General features: G+C 32.9%; 1 long non-coding RNA gene across 1 annotated transcript; it reads right to left on the reverse strand.

Moving 5' to 3' along the window:
* Positions 1–2,044, reverse strand: LOC121751042. Its single transcript, XR_006039991.1, has 3 exons — positions 1,840–2,044; positions 591–650; positions 1–64 (listed from the first exon to the last, which is right to left on the reverse strand). It is a non-coding gene; the product is annotated as an uncharacterized LOC121751042 (long non-coding RNA).
* Between the last annotated feature and the right edge of the window lie 5,888 nt (positions 2,045–7,932).

Genomic DNA, 7,932 nt, shown 5'->3' on the forward strand with positions numbered 1-7,932 from the left:
CAAAATCTGACTGAATTAAGTATCTTGTCTCAATAGCACTTCCTCCACTACTTCGCTGCTCAACCTGCACATTTAGAAATATATGCAGGGCTGAGTACAAAAAGTACTCAGTGAACACATTGCCGAAAATTACACATATACATTTGAAAATATTGTCAAGCCATCATCACAGTAACACTCGGAGGTGTTATTGAAAAGGCCCGAGCTTACTAAAAATATCACATTGGGTTGCAACCCCTTTTCCCGGTACTTTAGCCATATCTGATCACATTGTGCCGCTGAGATGGTGTTCTCATACGGTCACCTTCCCTGCCCAACACGTCAGAGGTATCCTTGTGCCTGGAAGGTGGCCACCTTCCACGGTCACCTTCTCTGCCGTTCACGGCCAGAGGTTCCAAGTAGGGACACCACCCTACCCGGACTAAAAATCGAATCGATTCACATATTTCATCATTCATAATTCACTTGGCCGTAGCCAACAGATAGGCATCATAACAAAACATTTTTGGCAAGACAACATCATTAAAATCACGAACATGTGTTCGTGTTTTCATAAAATACGATTTGTATTTTAGTATAAGAAAGCTCACCTGGATCATTTAGTTCCTTTTACTTGAATCATTCGTTCCGACTTTACTTGCGGACGTACCCTTTTGAAAATATCACAATATAATAATACACTAATTAGACTCAAGGACAAAACTACCTAAATTAGAATGCATGCACCCTCATTAAAGTCTTTTATCTCGCTTCTCGATTTTCGCGTATTTTATTTATTTATTTTTTTATTATTCAGCGGCCGCCCAAGGCGTCGCTTGAGACGCTGGTCGGCCGCTTACGCCCATAATTCCTCCGTTGGCTCCTCGTATTTCCCTCCACGATATCGAAATAAAATCCTCAAAATAATTTAAAAGTGCATAATTAAATTGTCGCAACCATTTCCCCTCGAACTATATTTATTTCGGACTTAGGATAAAATTATTTATCCTTCGAAATATTCCGGGATTAATTAAATAATTTTGTCACGATTAATTATCGGCCCAAAGATTTATTTAAAAGCCCAAGACTTAATTATTTACCTCACCTCTTACTTCTCATTTAATTTAAAAGCCCCAATTAAAATAAAAGGTCCCAAACTTAAATAAAACCTCCATTTTCAAAAGAATTTGTGAGGCCCAAACAAAAGCCCAACAACAACAAAAGACAAAAGCCTCATTCTTAACACCATCTTATCTCCATCTCTTTCTCTCTCTCTCTCACTACCGATTTCATCTTCTTCCCCATTCTTCTCTCCCCTTTTTTTTTGAAATCCGTCGCCCTCTCTTCTTCTTCCGTCTGAGTCGCCGGCCGCCTCCGTTGCTGCTGGAGTCGCCGGTGTTGCTGCCCCGGGAAGGTGCCGCTGCTGTTGGAGTCGCCGGGGGGGTGGGGCTGCTGTCGCGCTGCGCTGCTGCTGCCACGGGGGAGGAAAGTTACTGCTGTGCGCCGCCGGAGGAGCTGCTGCTCGCGGCCAGCCGTCGCTGTCAGCAGCGTCCAGCCACCGCTGCCGTCAATCCACAGAACCGTCGCCATCGCTGTCGGCTTCTCCGCCGGTTCGCGCAGTTGTCCGAACTCGCCCCGAACAGCTCTGAAACGACACCGCACAGCCCCGAAACCAACCCGAAATTCTTGATTTTAAACTTGCAGATAAGTTCTTACTTGTTTTGGTGAAGTTAAAGTTCGTTTCTTTTAATTGAGTTGCCCGAGTTACTAGTTTGATTTAGTTACCGTTGCCGTACATTGCGTTGGTTACATGATATGCAACGAATGTGACTGAAATTGAGGAAACAAGGGATCATATACCTTGAACGGATTTTGAGCAAATTCTGAGCGAATGAACGGTAGTTTCCCCTTGTCGAGTTGGGTTCTCGGTTTCTTGAATTAAGGTTGAGAGGAAAAACCTTGTCTTCTTCATTGCAGAGATAGAGAGAACGGTTTTTGGAAAAGAAATAATATAGAGGGAAGGGTGGGAGATATTTAGGGAGTAGAGAGGGAGATTTGCATAAAAGTACATATACATATAAATATAAGATGGCAAGTGGCGTGTACATATGCATAAAAAAATGGCAAGTGGATAAGCTTATTAATTACGCATATCTTTTTAAGATATTGTATTAATGACACATATCTTTTTAAGATGTTGTATTAATGACGCATATCTTTTTAAGATTTTGTATTAATGACGCATATCTTTTTAATATCTTTACGAGATCTCAATGATCCAATTTGTTTTGTAATGTTGGACGTTTGTGAAACGGGCACTACAACTTTTCTTCGAATTTATTCTTTGATAGTCATTGGAAATAATTGCTAAACATAAAAAAAAAACAACATTTATAGGATGTCTTGTCTAAATTTTCTTAGACTCGTCATCATGTACCTTAAAATCTTAGGTGGCACTTTGAAATGTCACAACATTAGTAGCAACGTGCTTTTATTTGATCTCGTAAAATCCCCTTATAAAATTTTGGGTTGTTACATATTAAGAAGGAAAAAAGAGGAAATATAGGAAAAGGAAATGAATACTTTATATATTTCTTTACTATTATCGTGCTTCGGTATTACAACCAACGCACCAGCTAGTAGTAGTACCTCCACTAATTCAGTGCAAATAATTACAATAATGATATACTGTATAAATTTCTGCTAATCACACGTTAATAATTCACCTAAGCTGTTATTAAATATAAATAACCCCAGTTGTGACATTAGAAATAATGTAAGTTGTTAGTATTAAATATAAATAAAGCCAGTTGTGACATTATAAATAAAGTAGTACTCTTTTCGTCCCAAAAAATATGCCCTTTTTTTCGTAGACAATACCACAAGAATATACATTTTCTAAATTTACAAAAAAAATTCACTCTAATGAGGTGAAACTCGTTCTCTACTAATAATACTTTAATTATTTTTTCTTTCTATCTCCCTTTTACTTTACTAATTATGCATTAAAACATATGCCCAAAGTACATATTATTTTGGTACGGAGGGAATACTATATACCTTAAAAAGATACTCTTTTCATCGCATTGAAATGTATTCATGGTGTCCCAATCTAAATGAGACGTGTTTCCTTTTATCATAATAATAAATTAATAATTAACTAACTTTTCTCTTCTATTTTATTCTCTCTTATCTTACTTTTTATATCTACTTTCTTATTTTATTTTCTTTATTACTTTATTATTATTATTTTTACTATGTTCTTCTTGGGAGGTTTTATTTTGTATCCTAAGTGAAGAAAGAAAATATAATATATGCTTTATTAATGAGAGAGAGAATTTTTTTAAAATAAAAATATGATTTATTGAGATAAACAAAAAAGAAAATGAGACATCTTTCGTTGGATAGGGATATCACACTTAAATCCTCCCTATTTTCTTATGTGGAATAATCGACACCTCTTTATTTCCTTCCTAGTGATTTTTGAAAATAACCTAGTAACAAGAGGATGAATTAGTCAGTAATTTAATTAGTGCCTTATGCATATTTTCATAGCGAGATGATCAAAGTATAACCAATATTAAGTTCATAACTAGAGAATAAATCTCAGCCATTATACCAAAACGACATAGTTCATTATATGAGCGTTTTAGTTCACAATATGAATTTAAAAACAAGGAGTGAACCAAAACACCATTATAGTAAATTATTTACTCCGTGAAGAATTTAGTTCATTGTAATGGCGTTTGGGTGCACTCCTTCGTGTAGTGAACTAAATCGCTCTTATAGTGAACTAAATTCGTATTATCTATTTATGCATTTAAGTAGTGGTTTCCCTAGATCACTAATCTATTTTCCTAAATTAAATACAAATCAAATCTGGTCATATCTTATAAAATCTTTTCATATTCTATTTAAATTATGATTTGAAAATTTCTTTGCTGAATAAACTCAAATTTTCGCCCCCTTCATTTATGGGAATATTTTTATGAGACAACCAAACCTTTAATCTCATTCTCTCTTACAAACTCGTCGTCTCTCTCTCTCTAATTTAGTCTTCTATTATTCTCTGAGAAATCTTCATTTTTTTGGCATTCCTTTGGAGTTGAAGAATCGAGAATCATCGAAAGAGTCTTACTATTCTATTGTTTCACTATTCGATTTCGAGAAAGAGCTATTTTATTCATATTCTTCATGTTTGACCGTTTAATTGGTATTCTTGAGTCGCATGTATATAGATCAAGTGGAAAAAGATTTAATTTGAGAAGCATGAGACTACATGTGTGTGTGTGCGTGTGCATTTGTGCATGTGTTGTGTGTGTGTGATTTGTGAACGTATATGCATGATTGTGAATATATACTCATAGATCTAAGTTTTGAAGTACACATTAGTATGTATCTTAAGGCGAATTTGGGATTTTTTGATGGTATTAGTGGACGATTTAGAGTAAGTTTCTCGAAAGGAGCAATTAGGGCATGCGTGGTCGATTGAGTAATTTCCGAGTAACTAACTCGTGTTATGTGAATATATGAATAGTTAAAAAGGTGTTGTGTGTACGTGATTGCGGAAGAAGCAAGAAGTTGTGCACTTAAGCTTCTCAAGTGGGCTTTTCTGAACATAAACTCTTTTACGCTTTTAATATTATGATTACGGTGATATAAGAGTGGTTTATATGTTATGTCCTGTTGATGTTTGTTATTTTATGATGAGATATGATTATGTGAATCAAATTCGGCTCTGAGTGGGGCTGCAAACCCTATTAGGCTTGTGTACAGAGGGAATCATGAGTCGTCCTTACTGGTCTGTCAGTCTCGTGGGAGAAAATTGGGGTCATACTTTTGTTGCGCACTGTGGAAAGAGGATGTGTTTTATTGATGAGAATAAAAGAAGTTGAATGTAGTCCGTATAAAAGTATATTGGTGTTCTCGATTATTTTAAAAGTAAAATTTGAGTTCATTATGATATGAGTGATATAACCGTTATTAAAATGTTTTGGCAATAATAAATAAGATTTTCGTTTACGTCCTTATGGCCAAGAATTATCTTGAATTTGGCCACCCTTGATTTCTAAGTGAATATTCAATCATTGTTAATATCTTTCTATTCCCTTCTTTATCCTCATTCTTAGTCTCGGTTTCTAAACCTTGCTATCCTTATCCTCATTCTTAGTCTCGGTTTCTAAACCTTGCTATCCTTAGTAAAGTACTCCACCCGTCTTATAAAAATATAGACATATGATATGTCATGAAAATTAAAATAAAATTAGCAAAGTAAGAGAGAGGAGGGAAATGTAGTTTAGTGTTAGTGAATGGTGAGATCCTATTGTTAGTGTTTTAATGATTGTATAGAGATAATAAATTGGGATAATTTTCTACAAATGAAAATATTCATATTTTTATGGGACGGACGAATATAAAAAGCTAGTAACATATTTTTATAGGACATAGTGATCAGTGTTAACGTTTCGAATAACTTGATCTTCATTACTTTATCTGTAAATTGAATTCGATCTATAACTTAATCTATCCTATAAAGTGTCACACTCACTTGAGCTGGAGAAAACACGTTTCATACAATCAAAATAGGTGAAATAAGATAAAATCAAATATATATTTATTTGCTTGAAACTAATGAAAATTGAATTGCAATACTAGTGCATTATTTAGAGAGTTCTTGACTGATTAATATTTAGTACACAATACTACAATTAAAAACAATTAATGAAATTTTTAAATATAATTAAGGATGTTAATTTGTGTTTCTAAATATACCATCAACGCTTCAAAAAGTGTCCCAACTAAAATTAGAGGACGCAAATGGAAGCGTTTAGAACAACAAAAGATTAAGTTAATTTGTACTTAATATAAGGACGCTTTCATTTGCGTCCTAATTATTGTTATTTTTTAAAATTTACTAACATAAGTAATTGCTTCTCAATTTTTGTGTCCCTAGAAGATAAGTTTTTCGTAGTGCAATTTAGAAACTCACAATATTTAGAGAGTTCTTGACTAATTAATATTATCTAATTACACAATTTAAAGAGTTATTCATTTATTTTATTTTGATCTCACATTTTATCATACCAAAATCAAAATATAGGGATGTATTCAGATTCATAAGTTAAAAGGTGTTCAAAATCAAAACACTTGTAGTCCATTGGATCTTGTGATCTAATGGTCAGATTAATGTCATGTGTCATATAATAATGTAGATTATTAGTCTAATAATGTAACTCAACTAATAATATACTATTTCAGTAAAATAATATATCATTTTAGTCTAATAATGTAGCTTGGCTAATAATGTAACATCTTAGTCTAATAATCTAACTTATCACAACCATCCAATCTAAGAATCTAAGGACTGAGATTTACTTTAATTTTTGACAGAATTTCACTTATTGACCATAGTGCGCCCCTCAAAATATAACTATAAATAATGGCCATTATTTTAGTATTTTGGAAGAGAACTCGTATTATAAAAAAGTCGACTCATACACCGTTTATATCTCCCTATAAATAAACTCATTAGGTCAAATGAAAGGAGCTGAAACTGCTTCTTAATTGAGCCATTAATACCACAGATTTTTATAATTAATTTTTTAAATCCGCTTATTGTTTATTAAACGAAGTAGATACATAATCTTATTAACTAATTGTTGCCAGATCAGTAAGTTGTAAATGCTGACAAAACAAGCATGTGATGCAAAGAGATACTGCCAAAGTATTTGTTTATATTCCATTAATTTGTGGTATAAACTACACTATGCACTTTATTTTATGCAAAAAGCATTACACCACATGCAAAGCAAGGATATTAATTTATTTAAATCAGATGGATAAGAATAGCATCACACGTTCCATACTTGGATCTTTTTTCCCCATTCATGCTATCCTATGCAAGATAAAAATATTATGTTGTGGATGTTAATTATTTTTTCTATATTTAAGTGGAAAATTAGTTTGAATTTAAAAATATTTAATATATTAATTTTTGAAATTTGGTCTAATATTGTTCATAGCTTGTAAAATTCCCAGCGATTACAAAAATTCCCGCCCTTAAGAATAGTTCTAAGCCTCTAAATACCTTTGTTATCATTTATTAAATCTTCACTTCTCATAAAAGCAAATATAATATCAAGAAATTCTTGACATAAAATCATCATCGGATCAATTTGATGTGTAACTTATAAGTTTTATTGCGTCAAAATCCACCAAAAATTGTTTATTAATTGGACCACCAAAGCATATTGTTTATTATATTTTTGTAACTTTTAAAATTCAAGCTTAATAAAGTGGCCACGACTTTATACATCATCGTACTGTAAAATGCAACTAACCCTTTCTTAAGTACAATATTTCAAATATAATTTCTTATAGGCTGTATAAATTTGCTAGTAAGTGCATGTTGTAATAAACAAATAAGTAAAATCATGTAATATTCTCTTATTTTATTTTTTGCAGTTGACTTGTTTATATAAATTAATGCCACGATGCTGGCTGGTAGAGAAAAGGGTTCTAATGATCCTAGAAAGGGCCAATAGACGCTGGGCACCGACCTTCGTATGGTCATATCCCAAGACAATTATTTAGTTGTGATATGATGCACAATTAGTTTATTTTCACTTTACCATGGTAGTGTATAGTTTCTTAGATAAAATAGTATTACATCCGTCTCTCTGTAGTTGAGACATATCTTTACGGCACGAGGTTTAAGAAAAATTGTTTTAAATGAGTTAGGTAAAAGGAGAATAAAGTAGAAAGTAAAAAAGGTAGAGAGATGAAAAGAGAGTAAAGTAAGAAAAAAGTAAAATATTTTTTGTCAAAAAACGAAATGGCTCAGCTATAGTGGGACAACACAAAAAGGAATATGACTCAGCTACAAAGGGACGGAGGGAGTACTAAGATATAATCTAGGATAAAGTTGTGAGATTATTTTAATTGAAGGTTATT

Source organism: Salvia splendens, chromosome 10, assembly GCF_004379255.2.
Source record: "Salvia splendens isolate huo1 chromosome 10, SspV2, whole genome shotgun sequence".
NCBI lineage: Eukaryota > Viridiplantae > Streptophyta > Magnoliopsida > Lamiales > Lamiaceae > Salvia > Salvia splendens.